The 20,136-nt window shown below is 43.9% G+C and overlaps 1 protein-coding gene across 7 annotated transcripts in view; it reads left to right on the forward strand.

Annotated features, from left to right (window-relative positions):
* Positions 1 to 20,136, forward strand: part of FGGY (FGGY carbohydrate kinase domain containing) — a 412,233-nt gene that overhangs the window by 48,753 nt on the left and 343,344 nt on the right. For all 7 annotated transcript variants that reach the window (XM_019479224.2, XM_019479227.2, XM_059727889.1 and 4 more), the window contains one exon: positions 12,253 to 12,313. The gene's annotated coding sequence lies outside the window, so the exon portion shown is untranslated. The remainder of the gene's footprint in view (positions 1 to 12,252; positions 12,314 to 20,136) is intronic.

Raw genomic sequence — 20,136 nt, forward strand, 5'->3', positions numbered from 1 at the left:
TAATTTTGCGCTCTTCAACATCTGTGGACTCATCCTGGCAAAAGTGAAGGATCACATGCTGATAACATAAAGTACGCAAGAGTATTCAATATGCAGCGCACAAGGTGGTAAGGAGTTGGTCTGCTTATGGGAATTTCATGCCTGGTCTTTGTGGCATGGGTAAATGATCCTTCTGCTCTTGCTGCTGGACAGCTTCTGACTGACACTCACACAACTGCTAAAAGAGATGCTCTCTACCTCTGGCCAGTAGCAAGGGACAAAATACCATTCCAGCTGGTATCTATGAGTTCTGCTGTAAGGAAACAAGTGGTCTGACTGCCAAATAATTTTTCTTTATTTCTGAAGGTGATTAAGGATTTCATTTACAGTCAACGTTTGCACCCTAACTTGAATGCATGCATGCAATCTTGTTTCCTCTTGCCACTGACCGGGTTCTGCTTATTCCACTCTGTACCAGCTCTTTCCCCAACAAATCTATGAATTCTTCAGTTTTTCTCCAACTCTGACCTCTGGGACATTTTTCCTCAACTGCTGTTGGGAATTCCTAACTCCCAGCCAGGACTTCAGCCCCTCTTGTGTTTTCCTTTGTCTCTACTTACTGCTGTTCTTTCCTTGTCTTTCTCTCCTTCCCTTTGACAGGAAACAGGATGAATAGTGAAGAAACCACTTCCCTAAACTTAAGTGAACACAAAGGAAGGCGCAGAGATGCAGATACTCTCATGAATCTGAGACTCAGTGTCTGTAATGAGGACAAGTAGGGAAGGAGCCATTGCTTACAATCCCAAGGTGCTATGGGGCAGGAGGAAAAGTAGTTGAAGAGGCTCACATCTCTGCCCATTCTAGCATGAGCTCCATCCTTCATATTTTGGTTCTAGCTAGATTCATTATACATTAAGCTGTAACCAGGTGTCTGTGGGTTGGATTGCACTGAAAACTTAAAAGGACTAGTGAGGTGGATCCGGAGAACTAGATTCAGACAAAGGGCAGAAGCCCCTTTTCTAGACAGTAGCACAATCATTATCCATCTGTGTGGCAGAGCACCAGTGGGGTGCTTGCCAATTTAGGGCTGTCACGGGCTCTGGGGGAGCCTGTTGTTGGGAGCAGAAGGGAAAAGCCTTCCCTGCTAAACATGGTAAGGGGGAAGGTGGGTGTCTGAGCACCTTAAGGGCTCTGCCACTGTAAGATCTGGATCAGGCAGCAGGCAGGTGTGGCCCAGCCTTGACAAGTGGCCATTTTAAGTCCCAGGCCAACAGGGCTGGGGAAGCAGTTTGCTGCCAGGCACTGAGGAAGCAACATCTCCCGGAGGAGCTGCTGCTCTGAGAATAACTCGGAGGTAAGGATGAGGCTATGGGGAAGGAGGCGACTTCACTGCTCCCGGACATGACCTGAAACTGTACCTTGCTGGGATAGGGACCCTGCCTGGTGGTCCTGCCTGTGACGGGGCAGGGCCAGTTAAATGCCAGGCTCAAGGACCATCCCAATGTAAGGTGGGTTGGGGAGCCTAAACCCCTGCCCCCACCACCCGGTGGGTTATGCAGGTAACATCGGAGGGAGTAATGGGGCCAGGGACATCCATATGGGACACCTGAGCCCATTGGGGTGCAAGACCCTGAGGGAAGAGTAGTGGAAGCCAGGTAAACTCTGAGAAGCACCTGAGCCTGAAATGGGGTGGAAGACTCTGGAGGTGAGGCCAGGTTAGCTTCGACAAGTGCCTGAGCCTGAAGGGGGAAGACCCCATAAGAGGGGAAGTTGAGGCCCTGGAGAGAGGGCAGTGAAGTGGGCCAGACACACTGACAAGTGGCACCTGAGCCTGCATGGGTGTTCAATTCTAGGCCCCGGTGTAAGGGCAGAGCATATGCCTCAGTGGAGGTGGCTGTGCAGAGTAGGGTGCAGAGGGGCACCTAAAGGGCTGCATGGGAGTGGCAGTTGTGAGGGCCTGTGAGTTAGGGCCGTGAACTGGGTCCCTGTGGGCAGGGGGCTTGAGTGTAGATCCTGCTAGCATGGGGACTGAGTTAGGTTCAGGTAAGCCTTGGGGCGCCTGAGGCTGTAGGTGGGCCAGATGCTGATTGGAGGGCAGCGGAGGAGTTGCTGCAAGGAGAATGGGGAGTGAGCCATCAGTCTCTTTATGGAGAGCAGCTGAGGGGGAGTTATCCAGCTACAAGACCAGGGGCAGAGTCAGCACAGTATTTTCTGAACGAGCACTGGGCGGTTCACATGAGAGTAGCGGGAGATGTCCAAAAGGCTGTTTGCTTGCTGGCAGGGGAGTGAAGAGCATCAAGCCTGAGGACCCTTTGGGATAGGGCAGGGTGGGTGTGGTCCCAGGGAGAGAAGGGGTGGTATGGTGAGGCCCAGGGAGGCAGTATGAAAGAGACTGGGTGAAAGTTGGTGGAGTGTGAGAGGCCTCAGTGAGAAGGAGGCGGTGTGAGTGTGGCCTGTAGCTGGACAGAAAAGAGGCTCAATACTGTGATGAGTTGTGCCCAGCCTCAGGCCACAGCTTAGCTATTAGTGACATCTGCGAGGCATGGGACACGTGTAGGGACGGTCAGAGCATGTATGTTTGGCCCTTGTCAACAGGGCAGTCAAAGGGCAGGCTCTTGCCTACCTAACAACTCAATTATTTACAATCAAGGTATGGCAGGCGAGCAGGCGGGCGGCATTGCCCGAAGGCAGGTGGGTGGCCAGGACTGTGCAGGTCAGGGAGTTCTCACTTGTCACAATCTTTTTCAGTGGTATGGTGCTTTTTCAGTGGTATGGGCATAATCCTTATGCCCTATCGGATTTTATTCTTCCCCAAGAGCTACCCCAGCAGTGACTTATAAAAGTTGTTCATACTAATAATTGTGCTAGCTGGCTAACAGAAGAGACTTTCAAAGGCATGAATGTAGCTACATGTCCAGATTCCATTGAAAACTGAGATAACTGTTTTTGAAAATCTTTGCTGGCACCATCAACCCAAGGGTCTCAAAGGCTTCCCAACTTACTACATTAGGGGTAAATGTTTCACAAATGCCTTGATGGATTGTAAGCACCTTGTAGGTGCTTTTGAAAACTGTACCTCAAATCTCAGATCCCTCACAGAAGACAAAGGTAGTGATATTCTCCGAAGTGGGTAAAGTAAGCCACAGAGATGAAGTAACTTGCTCAGAGTTACTTAATCATTTGTATTCATGTCTCTTGACAGCAGCCTTGTGCTCCAGACTCTAGACCCTGCTGCTTTTCTAAGCCATTGCAATATCTATCCGTAATAAGTGAAGTGTTGCTGAACACTTACAGATATTCAGAATCTACTGAAGAACAAAATGGGTTCTTCAAATATATAGTCTTCTTTAAAGTGCACTTAATTCAGTGCTTGCTTGGTTTATAATATCAAAAGGGGCACTCTGAGGATCAAAGCACAGTTCTAATATTTTCTTTTTAATACTTGTACAATTTAAGTTCCTTAATTTGATGTTGGAGCAAAAGGGGGAGGGCAGAGAAGAGACCCAATGGAAAAATAAATCTTTGACTTGCAGTAAAATTCACAGAGCTCTCTCAAACATTGAGCATCAGTGTTGTTTCATTATTAAACCACCGCGCTGTTGTTACCATGGGAACAAAGCAACAAATATTTGGAGCTATGTAACACCTTCCACTAAAATTCCAGACAAGAATATTTTGGAAAGTGCTTCTGTCAATCAGACCGCTCCTGTTCATTGAATGAATGCTTTGTCCTCCCACTACAGCTCAAAGAGGTGGAACTCCCCTCTCTGCTTTATAAACAGGCCTTGTGTTTACATTTTTGAAAAAAGGAATTAATTACTTCAGCACTCCTTTCCTCGGTCCAGATGATAAATACAAGACTTCAGGAATGTCCCAAATTAAACCATAAAGGTTTTTTTTCCTAAAACAATCCATATATTTCCATAGATCTCTACTGGCAACTTGTCAGATGATTTTACCTTGAACCCAACACGATCAATCTAGAGATGAAAGAAAAGCTAAAATAAAATTGAAGCGGTGGCCAAAGGTTATATTTATCTTACTAGGATAATGCGATCCATCTATTTATCACCAGCAGAGAGGGATTTTTCAACATTGCCAAGGTATTTCTTACCTGAGGCTTCCCATCTGTCTAGGTTTACAGCTGTGGGTGGGGGGAAGAAATTGGATTAGATGTAGCAGGTGCTGCCTTTTTAAAATTAAAATGATGATTGTCTTCCTTTGTCTGCTTCCTTGGTTTCACCTGCAGACCAAAGTCAACACGCATTAACCACTGAAGTGCCAGAAAGCTGCTGGAATCGTTTGCCAAAAAGGAAAACCCTAACAAATGGAGAGGGAACACCATGGGGAATCATGATGTGTCAAGCTTTGAGGCTCTTCTGAAGTGGAATTTATTATAATGCTTTCAGTCTATGAAGCACTTCTTTATGCAAAGGGTCTGGAGCTCCTCCAAGATTGGGGGATGGGGGTAGGGAGAAACTAGTAAAACTAGCTAAAATATTCTAAATTCCAACAGCACTTTTCTTCCCTAGTTTTTTCCAGTGGGCATTTCCCTGCGGCATTTTTTTAACTTCCAGTGTAGTAAGTGTATATTCAAAAGGTTTTAGTTTGGAAATTCAACCATGGCTAAGAATCATTTTCAAAGTTTTAGAAAGGTTGAAGGCCTCATGGCTGATGGAACATCCTTTAAAGCATTTGTAACCAGCCCCTAACTGTAATTGCACTTTCTTTCAAGCATTATAACAGGATTTTATATAGCAGAATCAAATCTCTCTTCCAAGCTAGTGGCTGACTATGTGTCAAGCCTTAGCACATTGCCTGACTTAAAGGGAGTGTGGAACTCAAGCTACTTCTTTCTTTCTCTTCGTTTCCTCTCAAATTGTGACTGATGTGAGCTGTTGCCTTCACAGTCAATAATCTCTACTTTTTTTTCCTTCAGTTGTGTGCCATTGTAAAACCACTCACTTTCCTGGGGTTACACTGGCATAAAGCTGGAGTAAGTACAGGCCCACCACATGCCAGGCATAGATATTAAATTATATTATTTCCAAGGTCCATCTACTGTTCTAGCAAGTAATGATGCAGAGTAATCATGCCTAAGGTAATCATTTGGGCTATAAGGTCTTACAGCAACATTAGATGTTTGTCAGTGAAAATAGGCTACTCTATCTGTTTTAACTTTTTAATAATGCTGAAAAGGGCGGTCTTATGTTTGTCCAAGGCCATGCAGAAATAAATGACCCCAGCCATAAGTATGGGAATGGGTGCTGCTAGATTGGCAAGCATGGAATATTTTGTAAGCGTAACGTAAAACTATGCATTCATTGCCATTAGCAGATTCAACAGAAAGTAACTTTAGATTCCCATGTGCACATTCAGCACATTGGCATATCTCAGAGGTGCTTCTCTTGTGTCTAAACTCTTATACCCTAGGTACCCCTGACATAACTTAAGAGTGCATATAGCATGACCATCCATTCTAAGATAACCCTTTTCAATTCTCACCCACCCTCCAGTTTAAAAAGCTCTCAACTTGTAAATTTATCAGTTATGTATGCCAAACTAAAAACATTGCATTTTTTTTGTAATTGTGTGCACTTTCTTGTTTTCCTGTCTTGTATTTTGTTATCTTTTCCAAACACTCCCTAAACTCACTTGACTAGTCAACATGAGGAGATGTTAGAACTGGACAATTTTTTTGTTTGTGAAAGGTCCCAAATTCACAAACAGTTTTGTCTTAAGTTCATCAAACAATTTTGGCTGGAAATTTGTTTTACGGAAGTACTGTTGCTTTTCTATCCAGTTGTTCAGTGGCTAGAGCATTCGCCCTAGCTAAGGGAGATGGGGATTTAGCTGTGTTCTCTCTTTGAGGGGATCTGAAACCACATCTCCAGCCTCTAGAGAGGCTAAGTGCCTTGGTCAATATGCTATAGGAAATTTTAGAGTTGGAGGACCACTCGTTTTCTCCTGTTGACACCATCACACTTGGCATATAGGTATATTTTCACTGGAGAAGATTGGAATCAAGATATCCCACTTCTCAGTTGAGTATTTTAACCATCAAATTAGAGAGCCGTTCTTTCTCTGTCTCTGACTTGTTGACTGTCTAAATTAGTTTTTTATAAACTGGAACAGTGCCAACAGGAGAGACTGCTAGAAACCCATTCAAGTGTACCTTGTTGCCTAGCAGTTGGGGTTTTTGATGGCAGGTGAGGAGTCCTCCTGCAAATGCAGTCTCTGCTTGATGGGCGTCGATCTAAAATGCCAACATTTTCCATCAGCCATGGTAAAATAAAGAATTTGTTCACCGACTCTCATTTGCGTCACGTTCTTGTTGCTCTAACGTCAATGTACTCTGCAGCAGCTGTTGTTGAAACCAGTACAACTGTCTTAGAGCCAACACATTTGTATTTATACCGGTGCACTAATGATCAAATCCACAACTTATAACTGCAACCAGTATATCATGTTGTAAACATCCTACAGATGGCCTTGGTACCCCATTGCTTTTCAAAACCATGTTTTAAATATGCTAAAGTAACTTTGTGTGATGTTGTTAAATTTCAAGCTGATGCAACTAATTTGTGTTGAGTGGGGAGCGTGTTCCCTCTTCATTTTATTGTATCCTTCTGTTAAATTGAATGATCACCTGTGTGTATGAAACGGGTACCAAATTCTCCCTTCCATTGGAACTCTTTTCCCAAGAACCACATGGAAGCCAGATGGGGTTGCTATCAAGCGGCGAACGTTATGATTTCCTCTTTAGGTGAGCTACTTACTCAACACTGCTCCCAGCTTAATCCTACTGACCCTGGAGTGATGCCTACATGCAGTTGTCATTGATAATGATGCCTGCCTATTGCAGAATATAATTCTCTTTCCATGGAGGCTCCGGGCTCTTTGTCATTTGACTTCATTGCCAACAGGACTGGTCCCAATGAACACCATTCCCTGATCAAGCCAAACAAATGAGCCATGCACAGCATTTTCAACATGACTGTCCCTGTACTCATGGTTGGGTGGATCAGGACCATGGTGAGCCAGGTTCTTGGTTTCCCATTAGCTGGGTGTTCTTTAGAGATTGTCCAAACATTCTCATTGCAGCTTTTTTGTGGTAGAAAAAACTGGGTTTTTGACCAAGCGAGCAATTTTGAGAAAAAGTGTCTGTAGAGAGAGGGTGGGCAGCTTTAAATCGATGTCAGAGAAATTCTTCTAATTTTAATGTCTACTCATGAGATAAGCTAGAATATCACCTTGAAAATGCAAAGAGAAAATACTGTCAGGTGTACTTGCAACTGAAGTCTTTCTCAGAATTAAAGTTGTCGGACCTGGGGTCATATCTTTTGTGCTGTGCTTGCACAGCACCTATAACAATAGGAGTTTGATCCATGAACCTATGATTTTGGTTTCTAGGAGCTATTGTAAATACAAATGAAGAACAGCTACCAAGCAGGATGCTTCTAAGGCAAAACTCGAAATGCTCTGCGTTAACAAACAGTGTAAGTGTAAGACATTTGAGGCATAGCACAACATTCAGGCATCGGAGACCTGGTTTTGACAGTTTGTCATTGTAACCACTGAAACATTAAAGGTCCTATTAAAACCTCATAAAAAAGTTATTCACCGATGCTTGAATATGTAAAATAAAAACGCTTTCATAGCTCAGCTTTATGAGCATGTATGGCCTCTAAAATTTCTGAGAACTTTAGTATACTTTTATACAAGTCGTGAACTCCGGCTTATTTAGCAAATTTTGCCACTTTTTTTTTTCTTTCCAGGCTTTCACCATTGCTTACAACCCAAACCACAAATAAAGCATTAAAATAATTGATGTGAGCTAAGCAGGAGGGCTTTTGCCAAAAATAGCAGAGTTCAGTCAGGCTTATTCTGTGTAGTTCTGGAAAAATTATTCCCAAGCTACGGCAAAGATCACATTTTTTCCTTTCTTCACTAATAGCTAAAATATTACCTTTCAAGTGCTCTCTTGTTCCTGCAGCTGGGGGATAAGCAGGTTGGATAGAGTTTAAGGTAGCTACATGAACAAGGCCAGCAGCTCTGGCCTCCTGGTAATACACTGAAAGATTTATTAAGGCCGTCTCTTCTGCCCCCAGTTTTTGTATGGCAGGAATAGCCTATGCTTTCTTTCAAGAGAAAGCAAATTAAATAGATGGACAAATGAAATCCTTTATTTGACCTGGGCTCCAGGAATTTTTTTTCATGTTCTTTCCACTTTAATGAACTGCAGAAGAATAAGTTTAGTAGGTGTTGGGGCTCTTTATAGTGGTAGGTTTTGAATGGAAACTTGCAGTCCTGTGTTGTGGTGAATGTAACTCGGAGCAAGAGGTGTGCTCAGAGATTCAGAGGGCTTTTAGGATGGGCAAGGACATGGTGCATGGGGTTAAGGCATGTATATAAATATAGCACCTGCAAAGGCTTGTCTCTGTGGGAGCACTCAGAAAAGTTAGCTTAATCTTTGGAGAGTGGAGTTACAGTCATCTAAAACATTTCACACCATAAAGTGCTTTAAGTTATTTGCATTGACTTCACACCCTTATAATTTGCCTTCTTTTTCCTGAGAGTCCCTGTGTAGACATGATATGTTGCATGCATTAAGGCTGAAGCCATGCCTCTATAACCACTGCCAACAGATGCACATGGACAGTTGCCAGAGGCATTTTACCCAATTTGAGGGATTTGGGGCAGAAGCAGCATGAACCAGAATGCGTACAGCTAGCTGTGCAGGGTGGGCCACTTACCACTGAGCCAGACCAATGCTTCTGGCCTTTGCTTTGCTGTCCTGATGCTAACCTTGGTCAGTCCTTGTACTTACAGAGTTAGTCATGAGCTATCCATATTGATACAGAGCCTTTCAACATCCTTGTTTTGTCTTCTCTTACTGGAAGAAGATGAAGAGTTAGGAGTAGCATGGCCTTTTGTTCATCTTCCTTCTAACATGATAGCTTTTCTTGCTAAGATGTACCTTTTGCCTCATCTGAGTTGAGTGTCAGTTGTTCTTGTGCTGAATCATACTAGTACCTTCACTGAAGCAAGCCAAGACACTTGCTTAGAGGAATACCTGATCACCCCAAGACAACTTGGGGAAAGAGGCTAATACAGGATTAGGAGCTGCAAGATCTGTCTCCAACTCTCCCACCAACATAGTGGTGTCTTGGGCACATCACTTAACAGTTTCTTTCTGTATCTCACAGGAGAGATGGGAAACTAAATTATCTATGCATGGATTAACATAGATCCTCAGAAAGAAGGGGCTGTAGAAGTGGAATTTTCTGTTGTCACTATGCTTCAACTGTCCACAGGCCGCAGCTTTAATGTGTGTCCTCATTTTTTCAGGACATAATATGATCTGGAAGAAAATGCATCCCTGGTAGAATTACGTGGATTATGGTGGTGTTATGCCTTCTGCTCCAAAAAAACCTGGCAGTAGCTGTTGTCAGAGATAGGGTCCAGAGTTTATGGACAACGTTTTAGCAGAGTACCCGGGTCCAGTTCTACACCCACTGAAGTCAACTGAGTTTTGTTACTGACTTTAAAGCATCCTTCGTGTTTAAACAAGTGAGCAAACATGGCAAAAACTACTGCAGTCCTGTGCAGAGGTGTATACGTACTAGGATGGTGACAGATTGTACCCTAGTTCTGTGTGAGGTTTTATCCTTAGAGAGTAGTAGCTCCTGCCAGCAAGAAGGAGGGAAGAACGTATTGTCTAGGGACCCAAGGGGCTACAGAATAAGCAAAAAGGGTAATAATGCAGACTTAAAGGAGGAAAAAAGCTAATAATAAAAGGCCAGTGGCAACAAAGGACAGGGCCATAAAGGAGAAGCCCAATCCAGGGAGAGAGACATGCCTCCAGGCTCCATTGCCAAACAACACGAAAAGAAACACATGCACATCATTGTTGTGGGAGTTTTTCTCATTAGATCAAAAGGACAACAGCACTGCAATCTGTTGCTTGTGCAGAAAAAGCAGCAGAGAGGAGGAGGATACACATGTGGGCAGAAAGAAGCCTCTTGAAAAACAACTGAAGAAACAGCCTGGGAGAAGGATCTCGCAGGGTGGGTCAGACTCATAACGCAGAGAGAGAGGAATGAGAGGGCACAGGAGTGGGTGAGGGACAAGCACCCTAGTGATGTTGATTGTGGCACAGGCTCCATTAGAATCCTTCCCTAATGCTTCCACTCCCCGTGCCAGGAATACGCTGTGCCAAGCAAGTTCCCGTGTAATCAAAGTGCTAACTGACAATAATAAAAACTGCTGCTGAAAACCACAGCTGACTGCAGCAGAGCTATGGGATGGAGGAACAGTAAAGACATAATACATGAACATTGAAAGAGTTGTCCTCCTTTTTATTAGTGGAGGTTTGCACTGCCCTGGGCCATTGCTGTTTGCATCTTTGAAATGTATGGGAGATATTAGGCCTCATGCATTACAACTATTTCTTTCACAAGATGTAGACATTAATTGCCTTTTCATAGAAAACTTAGAAAATTAGGGTTGGAAGGGACCTCACAAGGTCATCTAACCCCCTGCTCAAAGCAGGATCATCCCCAACTAGATCTTCCAGCCAAAGCTTTGTCGAGCCAGGTCTTGAAAACCTCCAAGGATGGAGAGTCCATCACCTTTGGGTAACCTGTTGCAGTGTTTTACTACCTTCCTAGTGAGAAAATTCTTCCTAATATCTGACCTAAACTTCTCTTTCTGCAACTTGAGCCCATTGCTCCTTGCTCTGTCATCTGTCACTACTGAAAACAGTCCAGCTCCATCCTCTTTTGAACCCCGCTTCAGATAGTTGAAGGCTGCTATTAAATCTCATGTCGGTCTTCTCTTCTTTAGACTAAATAAGCCTCAGCCTGTCCTCATAAGTCATGTGCCCCAGCCCCCTTCACCATTTTTGTTGCCCTCTGCTAGACTTTTTCCAACTTTTCCACATCCTTGCTGTAGTGGGGGACCCAAAACTGAACACAGTACTCCAGAGGTGGCCTCACTAGTGCTGAGCAGAGGGGGAATAATCACTTCCCTTGACCTACTGGCAACGAACCTACCAATGCAGCCCAGTGTGCTGTTAGCCTTCTCGGCAACAAGGGCAACAACAAACTAGCTTATATTCAGCTTATTGTCCAGTGTAACCCCCAGGTCCTTTTCTGCAGAGTTGCTGCCCAGCCAGTCAGCCCCCAGTCTGTATTTAAATCCTAGTAATCCATTGCTAAAGTCTCATAGGACTTGGAGAGTGCTTAGGGTCTGCATATTACTTTTAATTGCCATCTGACTTTGTGCCAGAAATAAAGTACATCCAAGAATTTGGAATTTGACCCTTAGCAGTCCAGCACTGTTCCACTTGGTCTCTGTGATGGCACACCTATGCAGTGATTCTCATTAATAGCATGCAAGAAAACTCTTGAGATTTCCTAATCGGGTAGTCTGATTTAGGCATTAGCCTAAAATCAAAGGTATTTTCAAGATGTAGGAAAACACTCTTATTCCTGATCGGTATCTCAAAATGCCATGCCTGCTTAACCATGCTTTTAAAAAAGTATCAGAAACTATGAACACAACAAATTTCAGGTGGAAACGATCCCTTTTTTCAGAGGGTTGAAAGAGAAAAGTGTGTGTGGGGGGGAGAAACCCATTCAAAATCCATATTATTTTGGTAACTCTTGCAAGCTGGGCTTGAGTCAGTGTTTATGGCTGTCTAGTACTGGCAAATGTAACCGGCAGACAGAGAATCCAGGTTGATTTAGGGATCCCAAGCTTGTGATTAGAAAACTTCTTTCTTGACAGGTGAACTCGGTGCTTTTTTCATATAAATGTCCTGATGCTGGGAACGGCTAGAGAGCTCCTGATGTTTAGGTTTGGTTCTGTTTCGAGTCCCTTTTCGGAGTATAAACATGCTTAAAAACATGAGATGGAGTTACGCAAAGACAATGCAACATGAGGAAGTGGTAAAAAAATGACTTTTATCTAGGGACTGAACATCGTGACGAAAAAGAGCCACGGGCCTTTAAGTTGCTAACTTGGTTCATAGCCAAATTCAATCGGTCTCAAGTTCAGGGTGCTCTGATACCAGGTTTTGCTTTGGCCTATATTAGAGCAGCACAAGCAACTCAAACTTAGGGGGCGTTCTGAGTTGCATCCAAACTTAAGGGTAGATGAACCTGTGACTCTGTTTTGGACATATGAATTAAGGGGAAAATATTAAAATATTAGCTAATTCATTTTTTTTTTCTCTCTCCCCACCCTCCCCTCTATCTCTCCTATTAGGAACAAAGGTTTTGCAGGCAGCCTGGCTAGGATAATACTCCATTACATCTCTTCAAGAGAGGTAAGGAAAAGCAACTTTATTTATTTTGGTTTCATTAGTGGCAGACCAACCTCTCAAATGAGCACAAAGTTTCTTTTTTTGCCAGCTCTAAACAGATAAAATTACTACTTGGTAAATTCCACCTAACCTTTAAGGCTTTCAATCACAGCAGTAAAAGCTACTGTGTTTTAGCTCTTACTTCTGCTAAATTGTATTATAAGCACCTTAATTACAGTGTAGGCCGTCTGATGGCCGTAGAAAAGGTTGACTCCCAAAGAACGCATGATAACAAGGGTGGAGCGACCCTGGTAGGATTTTTTGTCTGTTGGGAAAGAAGGGCTTTTGCAGAGGAGAAGATTAATAGTAAACAATGCTAATCTAAATATATCTCAGACACAAGACCTCGCATTCCTCCAGCCCTGTCTTTTCAGGGGATGTGGGTGTTAACCATTTCAGTCCCAGGTCTACCTAAACAAACATAAGAAACACTCTTCCTGGATGCAACCCGTGGGAAGCTGTTGCAATGGTCCTTATCACTGCTGTTTCACCGTGACATTTGTCGGTACAGATATTTAATGCTCTATGGCTTGATTTGCCTCTTGTCTGCATTGGGTTGACACTGGGAGCGGGGTTAGAGTGGTGGTGTAGCTGTATGGTACAGGAAATGTATAAGAGGTGAGGGTTGTTTGGGGGGGTGTTTTTGGTGGGGAATGGTTTATAATGGACCAACTCTACAGTTGGCAGATACACAAGGTTTCATGAAGAAACTGTCCCTCCTTAAGTCTTGGGGAGAAGCAAATTCTTCTCGCCTCTTTAACACTTCAGTTAAAGAGTTTCTAACGTGGGGCCCAATCCCAGGCTGTTGCAGTTAGTTTAAAGACGCTCCTTACCTTTGGATTAGGCTTTTGCACAGCTATAAGGGTGGAAAATCAGGTTTTGGTCTGAGAACGAATTAGCCTTCCACTACGGGCCATTGAAAAGTAAGGCCTGGGAAGAACCGTCACTTGGTTTCCCAACCCTGTCGTGTTATTTTCTAACCCCCTGCGGTGTCTTTTTATTTTATAGGTCAGCTCAAATATAGATTGGAGGGAGCTCAGTTTTAAAGTCCCTGTTGGTCTAACTATAGCAACCGTCTGGCATGACAATCCCATCCCTGACTCCCCTGCTAATGGCAAGGCTTTGGGCCTTTGGGTAGGCAGGCTATCCTTATCACCCTGGCAGGCTTCCAGCTCCAAATAATAATCCATTAACGTCTGCCCTGCTGGCATTCTTGCCAGATACGAGGGATATCTTTTAAATAAACATTGGCAGTTCCCAGTCAGAGGAAAGAGAAAGGGAGTAGAGGAAAAACAATCCTTGACATTTCAGTGACTTTGCAGGGCTAGCTGACACCTGGTACCACCCTTATCTGCGGGTGTTTATGCAGAGCTGCAAAACACAGCCTCTCCCGCTGGCTCCTTTGCTGGCTTTAAATAGAACTGGAAAGGTTTGTAATGATAGGCGGAACTTTCTTGGACATCTACTCATTTTTTTTTTCAGGCTAGGGGAGACCCTTACGTTAGTACTAACATCTGTGCTCCTGTTTTCCTGTGAAGTTCAGCAGACTCAGCCTAGCAGGCTTGCATGCCATGTGCACTTTGCCAACAGTATTTTTTCCCACAGTTTGCTGCACCAGTGGATTTTTGTATAGTGCTGATCTGCTTTCAGGAGGCCCCTTTCCCACCTCCTGATCCCTTATCTGTTCATCCACCAAACTAGACAGCCTGGCCGTGAAAGATTCCCCCCCCCCCTTTAATTGCTTAAATATTACTCTTCACAGTTAAAGGGGAGAGCTGTTGACAAAGCCAAATAATAATAATAATAATCAGGGTAACTGTGTAAACTAGAAGAACATGTATTTACTAGCCCATTCGGTGTGGGGGTGTGAGCATATGTCTAAATTTTCTAAATTCAGAGTATAGGACCTAAGTCGGAGATTATTTTAACTGATCCTTGCTAGCCTGTTGTTCAATATATTAGATTAAACCAATGGTTGGTAAGCTTTTAGGAGTGGTGGGTTGAAATAATGCAGCTAAGTGCAAGGTGGGTCATCGCTTCTGACCTAGCTGCTGCCCAGGTGCTGTAGAAACCCCCTGCGGTTGAATTGCTATCCATGTTCATGCTTCTTGGTCTAGATGAAATCATAGAATCATAGAAAATTAGAGTTGGAAGGGACCTCAGGAGGTCATTTATTCCAACCCCCTGCTCAAGGCAGGACTAGACCCAACCAGATCGTTCCAGCCAGAGCTTTGTCTTAAAAACTTCCTAGGATAGAGCTTCCACCACCTCTCTGGGTAACCTGTTCCAGTGTTTTACCACCCTCCTAGTGAGAAAATACTTCCTAATCCCTAACCTAAACTTCCCTTGCTGAAACTTGAGACCGTTGCTCCTTGTTCTGTCATTTGCCACCACTGAGAACAGTCCAGCTCCATCCTCTTTGCAACCCCCCTTCAGGTAGTTGAAGGCTGCTATAAAATCCACTCTCAGTCTCCTCTCCTCCAGACTAAATAAGCCCAGTTCCCTCAGTCTTTCCTCATAAGTAATGTGCCTGAGCCCCCTCACCATTTTTGTTCCCATCCACTGGACTCTTTCCAATTTGCCCACATCCTTTCTGTAGTAGGGCCCAAAACTGAACACAGTACTCCAGATGTGGCCTCACCAGTGCTGAATAGAGGGAAATAATCACTTCCCTTGACCCTTTGACAACACACCTACGAATGCAGCCCAGTGTGCCATTAGCCTTCTTGACAACAAGGGCACACTGTTGGCTCATATTCAGCTTATTGCCCAGTCACCCCAAGGTCCTTTTCTGCAGAGCTGCTCCCCAGCCAGTCAGCCCCCTGCTTGTATTGGCACATGGGATTATTCTTCCTAAGTACAGGACTTTTCAGTTGTCCTTGTTGAACCTCATGAGATTTCTTTTGGACCAACCCTCCAATTTGTCTAGGTCACTCTGCATCCTAGCTCTACCCTCCAGCATATCTACTCCCACAGCTTGGTGTCATCTGCAAACTTGCCGAGGGTGCACTCTATGCCATCCTCCAAGACACTGAACAAAATCAGCCTCAGGACCAACCCCTGGGGCACTCCACTTGAAATGGTTTGGTGGGTTGGATTTGGCCTGCTGGCTACCCCTTAACTAGAGAAAATCCTTGTCATTCCTTTTAATTATGCAGGTGAAAAGAGCTTTTAATTAAATGAATCTCATGTAGAGAAAATGGAAGGAAGTAGTAGCAGTTGTATGCAAGGGGCACACTCCCTCGTTTCCTTTGTAGTACCTGTTTGGGCCTAGATCTAAGACCATTCACCTAAATGGACTTCAGATCTGCTTTCCTGATAAAAAGAGAACAATAATGTTAATTTGCCACCAGGATAGGAACAAGGTAAATGAGCAATACTCTTCTCAATGGAGCTCCATTATCTTCTGCCTGCTGAGGTAGAAGCAAGTACCTGCTCCTATGTCTTGACTTTCCAGAAAACAACACTTACCAGGATGATGGACTAGAGGAGTTCTATGAAATTCTGCAGTTTAGGTTTTCATCTAGATTGTAAGATCTTGGGGGCAGAAACTGTCCTTGGTGGGTGCATCTACACATGCAATTAGCATGCAGCAATAAACTCTGGCATAGTTCACACTGGAGTTTATTGCTCCCAGGCACAGCATTGCATGTCTGCCTGGGACCACAGCACACTGAGTGGGGGCTGAGCAGTCCCGGCTGGCCGGGAGCCCACGGGGTCAGCCTGCCAGCCCAGGGGGTCATCTTGGCAGCCCACGGCCGCTCCGACCCAGCTCAACATGCTGTAGAGGGGCTGGCTGGGTCATAAGGGTGCTGCAGCATGAGGTTAGTGGGCAGGCAGCCCCTGCACTGTGGCACCCTCGTGGCCCAGCCAGCCCTGGTTGGCATTTTGGTGCTGAGGATAATATACGTGTTGGACAGGACTATCCTACAGTGGAGTTATATAATTTCCTGCACTCTAATACAGACGCACATGTAGATGGTGATGTGTTACTATGGAGCTAGTTAGTCAGTTCCTCGGTAAAGCGCATGTGTAGACGCATCCAGTTTTTATTCCACCTGGGACAGCGAGGTGCTGAGCCATAATTGAAGCTCCTAGGTGGCATGCCAGTGCAAATAGCAGCTGTAGTATATAGTAGTGAAACAACAAGGTTTTGGATGGCTAATGTTGTATTTATTTATTTTGTTTTGTTTTAAGTTAAAGAAAATGGAACTGCTCAACTTTTCATCCTTGGGCTCCTCTTACAGAATCTGTCAGCAATGTTTTCCAATCCACCGTTCAGAAACTACATTTTATGGAGCTGCTCTGGGAGAATTGTTGTCTTAAGTTTCAATCTGGTTTGAGAAATTATACACTTCCTCTGTTTCAAAGGTTTATGTTTCCAGAACACCAGTTTGGAATTGCTTCTGTGAACTTGGAATGGATAGTGCGTGTCCTGGGCTTATTTTTGTATTGTTGTAGACTATAGAGTGTGATAGTTGGTCAGATCCTGATCTTGGCTACACCAGTGTTAGTCCAATGGAACTGTAGCTAGCCAAATCTCATTTGACTGGGCGTAGGAAAACCCCTCTCCTACTACAGAACAAGTTTTTCCACCCTGTTGGGTCATGACCGTATACGGAAGCAACCCACGCTGATAACACATTGCACAACCCATTTTGGTGAGTTGTCTTTTAAAGAGCAAGTCTCTGCACCTGTTGACCTTCTGCATCTGCCCAGCAGGAATGTGCAGGTTCTGGAGTATGTGAGCTGCAATCTCCTGCACTTATCTACTTCTAATCACTAGCCCATTGCGCATCAGAGAGGCATCCTGATCTGCTCTGCTTGGCAGAAGCAGAAGTCCATGCCCTGTCTCTCTTGAAATCTTCTCCCTTGTCGGGGGAGAATATTGTCTGGTTCTTTTTTTCTTGAATACAGGGGTGTTGTGTTTCTCTGACTAGCTGTGCTTTGTGAATATGATTTATAATTGTTTCTTGAGCTGTACAGGGTCCCCTGTTAGAGCCATTGGTCCAACTGGGGGCGGGGAGGGTGGAAAAGAGGGGGGCATTTTGCACGTGCAGAGACTCCGCAGTGGCAATGCTTTTCTGTTACGTTTAACACCCTGAGTGTTATTTACAGGTGTCACATGTCCCTTGCAACACAGCCACTTGTCTCACAGCCAGGAGTGACTGTGCACATCATGTCGTCTTTGCCTCTATCATTCAGGTGTTCACATGTGCTCCATAAACATCAATAGATGTGATTAAATATAAAAAGAGACTTGGTACTAATGCTTCATGCCTGGCATATGGGGAAGGAGCTATGACAAGAAATGACATTTACATCCTCATGAACACTGAAATATAAGAGTAGCAGAAGAAATGACACTTACTCGAATTTTGCAGCCTGGGTAAGAATGTAATTCTATCATCGCCTGGAAAAATTGCACTTAGCAGGGACTGCTTCACTTTTAAGGTGATATTATAGCATCTTTGCATATGGGCATGACTGTATGAAACCAACAGACCATGGATAGTTGCGTATATTTGGCCACAAGACTTCTTGCCAGAAATACGAATGGGAAGCTAACTGGGAGAAGGTATTTTGGAGAGTTATGGGGGGCCTAAGCAATTGCAAGAGAGAGGGGTTCAGAGTAGTACAGAGGAGATTTTTCCTTACCCTTTGCAAAGACAGAATTATCTTCACTCTTCCATTTTTTCCGAACTGTTTCTCCCCTTCCCCCCACCACTTTGGTAACAGTTCATTTTGGCCTTAGACACTTGTATTCAGGGATACACATGCACAGCTTGTGTTAGTGTATTGAGCAGATGTGTCTGACGCTAGTTTTTCTAGAAAGACCCCACCCACGTCTGTGCCTCCAAAACAGATCTATGAAGAGAGGCCAAAGGAAGCTTCCTTTGCTTTCCATTCAGCTTCCTTTGTTGAATTGGGCATCGGGGCACCGACACCTGTCCCACATCCTCCAGCTCACTTACAGATACAAAGACTCTTCATAATAGCAAATTTTCCGAAATTGTTGGATGCTAGAACTCTTATTTCAAATTAATTGCTTAAACAGAAGAAAATCTTCTTAGAGTGATACTGCACCTGGCCAGGTCCAGGCATGTTTTTGTCCATTTGGGCAAGTCGGTGTGTAAACGCAATGGAGTCGTTCTTGTCTAAAATGTGATGTTTTGTGCAAAATGATGTACTGTTCCTGGAAACAGATTTAAAAAATATGAAGTGAGACTGGTACATGAATGGAGAACCGACAGCTTGTAAAATCCTGGTGCAGCTTTAAATTTAAGTGACACCTCTGGAAGAATTTGCCTAAGTAAGATTTCCTTGGAGGGCTTTCTCCTGAAAAAAAATCAAATGGCCTTAAATAGTGTGCCCTCGGTAATAACCGTATTCCACTACCTTTTCTCTACCAAGGAGAGGGAATTCTGCATGTGGTACCAGTGCACTTGGTTAACAATTAACCACACCAAAAGTGCAGAGTTTTTAAGAACAGCCACTGTACAATGTCACAACTCAAGTGCCTCATTTTGATGGCCTTGTTCCTTTCTTTGGGATTTATTATGCCAAATAATAACAGAGGAAACTACACAGAAACTGAAAAAGGAATCTAATTTCTCTCTCTCCCTGTCTCCCTCTTTCCCTTCCCCTCTTCCTCCCCGTTTGGGAGTGTTTCTGTTTTTGTTTGAACAAAATTAAGCCACAGCCAGTACCTCACTGCTCATTTAATATTGCCTGCCAGCATGGGAAGTTGTTATGCAGGTTTTCCTTAAAACAAGCTCATGTTCAACTGCAGAACACCTGCTAGGAGACGGGAAGACGGTGAAACCCAGGGAAAAGACCTGCCAAACACAAAGGGTTGCTTGTGGAAAAACGTGTTGACTTTTGGGTCTAAGTATATCCATCACTTGGGTGACTTTAGCAAGGCATTGTGTGGTAGGCGAAGTCCGCACATGTGTGGAGGTAGGGAGCAGAGCTAAATGGAGAGTCTAACACTCGCCCACTGACTTGAATTTTTGAATCTATTTTGTGGAGGTGTTTTTGTTTTGCTTTGTTTTGTTTTTAACCAACTTCCCCGTTCAAGCCTGTTCATAACCAGATTCAAAAGCCTCACAGCAGCGGTAATGTCTAACGGAAAGATTGCATCTTGGGGATCACCTTGCCTGTAACTCATAATCTGATCTGCAATCTCAAAATGCATATTCTAGTCCCGCTACCCATGCCTTACTGAGGAACCTTGCCTGTTTGGGAAAGTTGAGGTGGAAATTTCTACTCCTTGCCTCCTCCATAGAAATCAATTTTAATGCAAACATTGCTCTCCATTGATTTTGCATAATGCGGCACCTCCCTGGGCATCTCCTCTGTAACCCACTCCCATGCTTTAACGCTGCCCCCTGACTCTATTTCCTGTGCTCAGTTTTGTTCTTGTAGATAATCTTAAGAGTCAGAGATGCCAGGAACAATCTAAGATTAAAACATGATGGTTTAAGTGGTGCACAGCTTAATAGTAATGTAATAAAATATAATATAATATAGTAATATATAAAAATATAATAACAACAACAGCATAATACTATGGAAGAAAGGAGGAAGACATTTTTTCTTAGGAAAAAATTGGCTTTTTTAATTTAAAGAATTATATTTTATAAGTGGGAAAAATACCACTGGCAAACTTGTTTCTACCTAAGCAGGTCAGGTGCTCTATAAAACAGAATAACCAGAACTTTATGAAGTTAGCTAAGAGACAGTCTCTGCCCAGTGCAATCAATGAACTGCTTAATTGGGCTTTC

This window comes from Alligator mississippiensis, chromosome 5, assembly GCF_030867095.1.
Source record: "Alligator mississippiensis isolate rAllMis1 chromosome 5, rAllMis1, whole genome shotgun sequence".
Lineage (NCBI taxonomy): Eukaryota > Metazoa > Chordata > Crocodylia > Alligatoridae > Alligator > Alligator mississippiensis.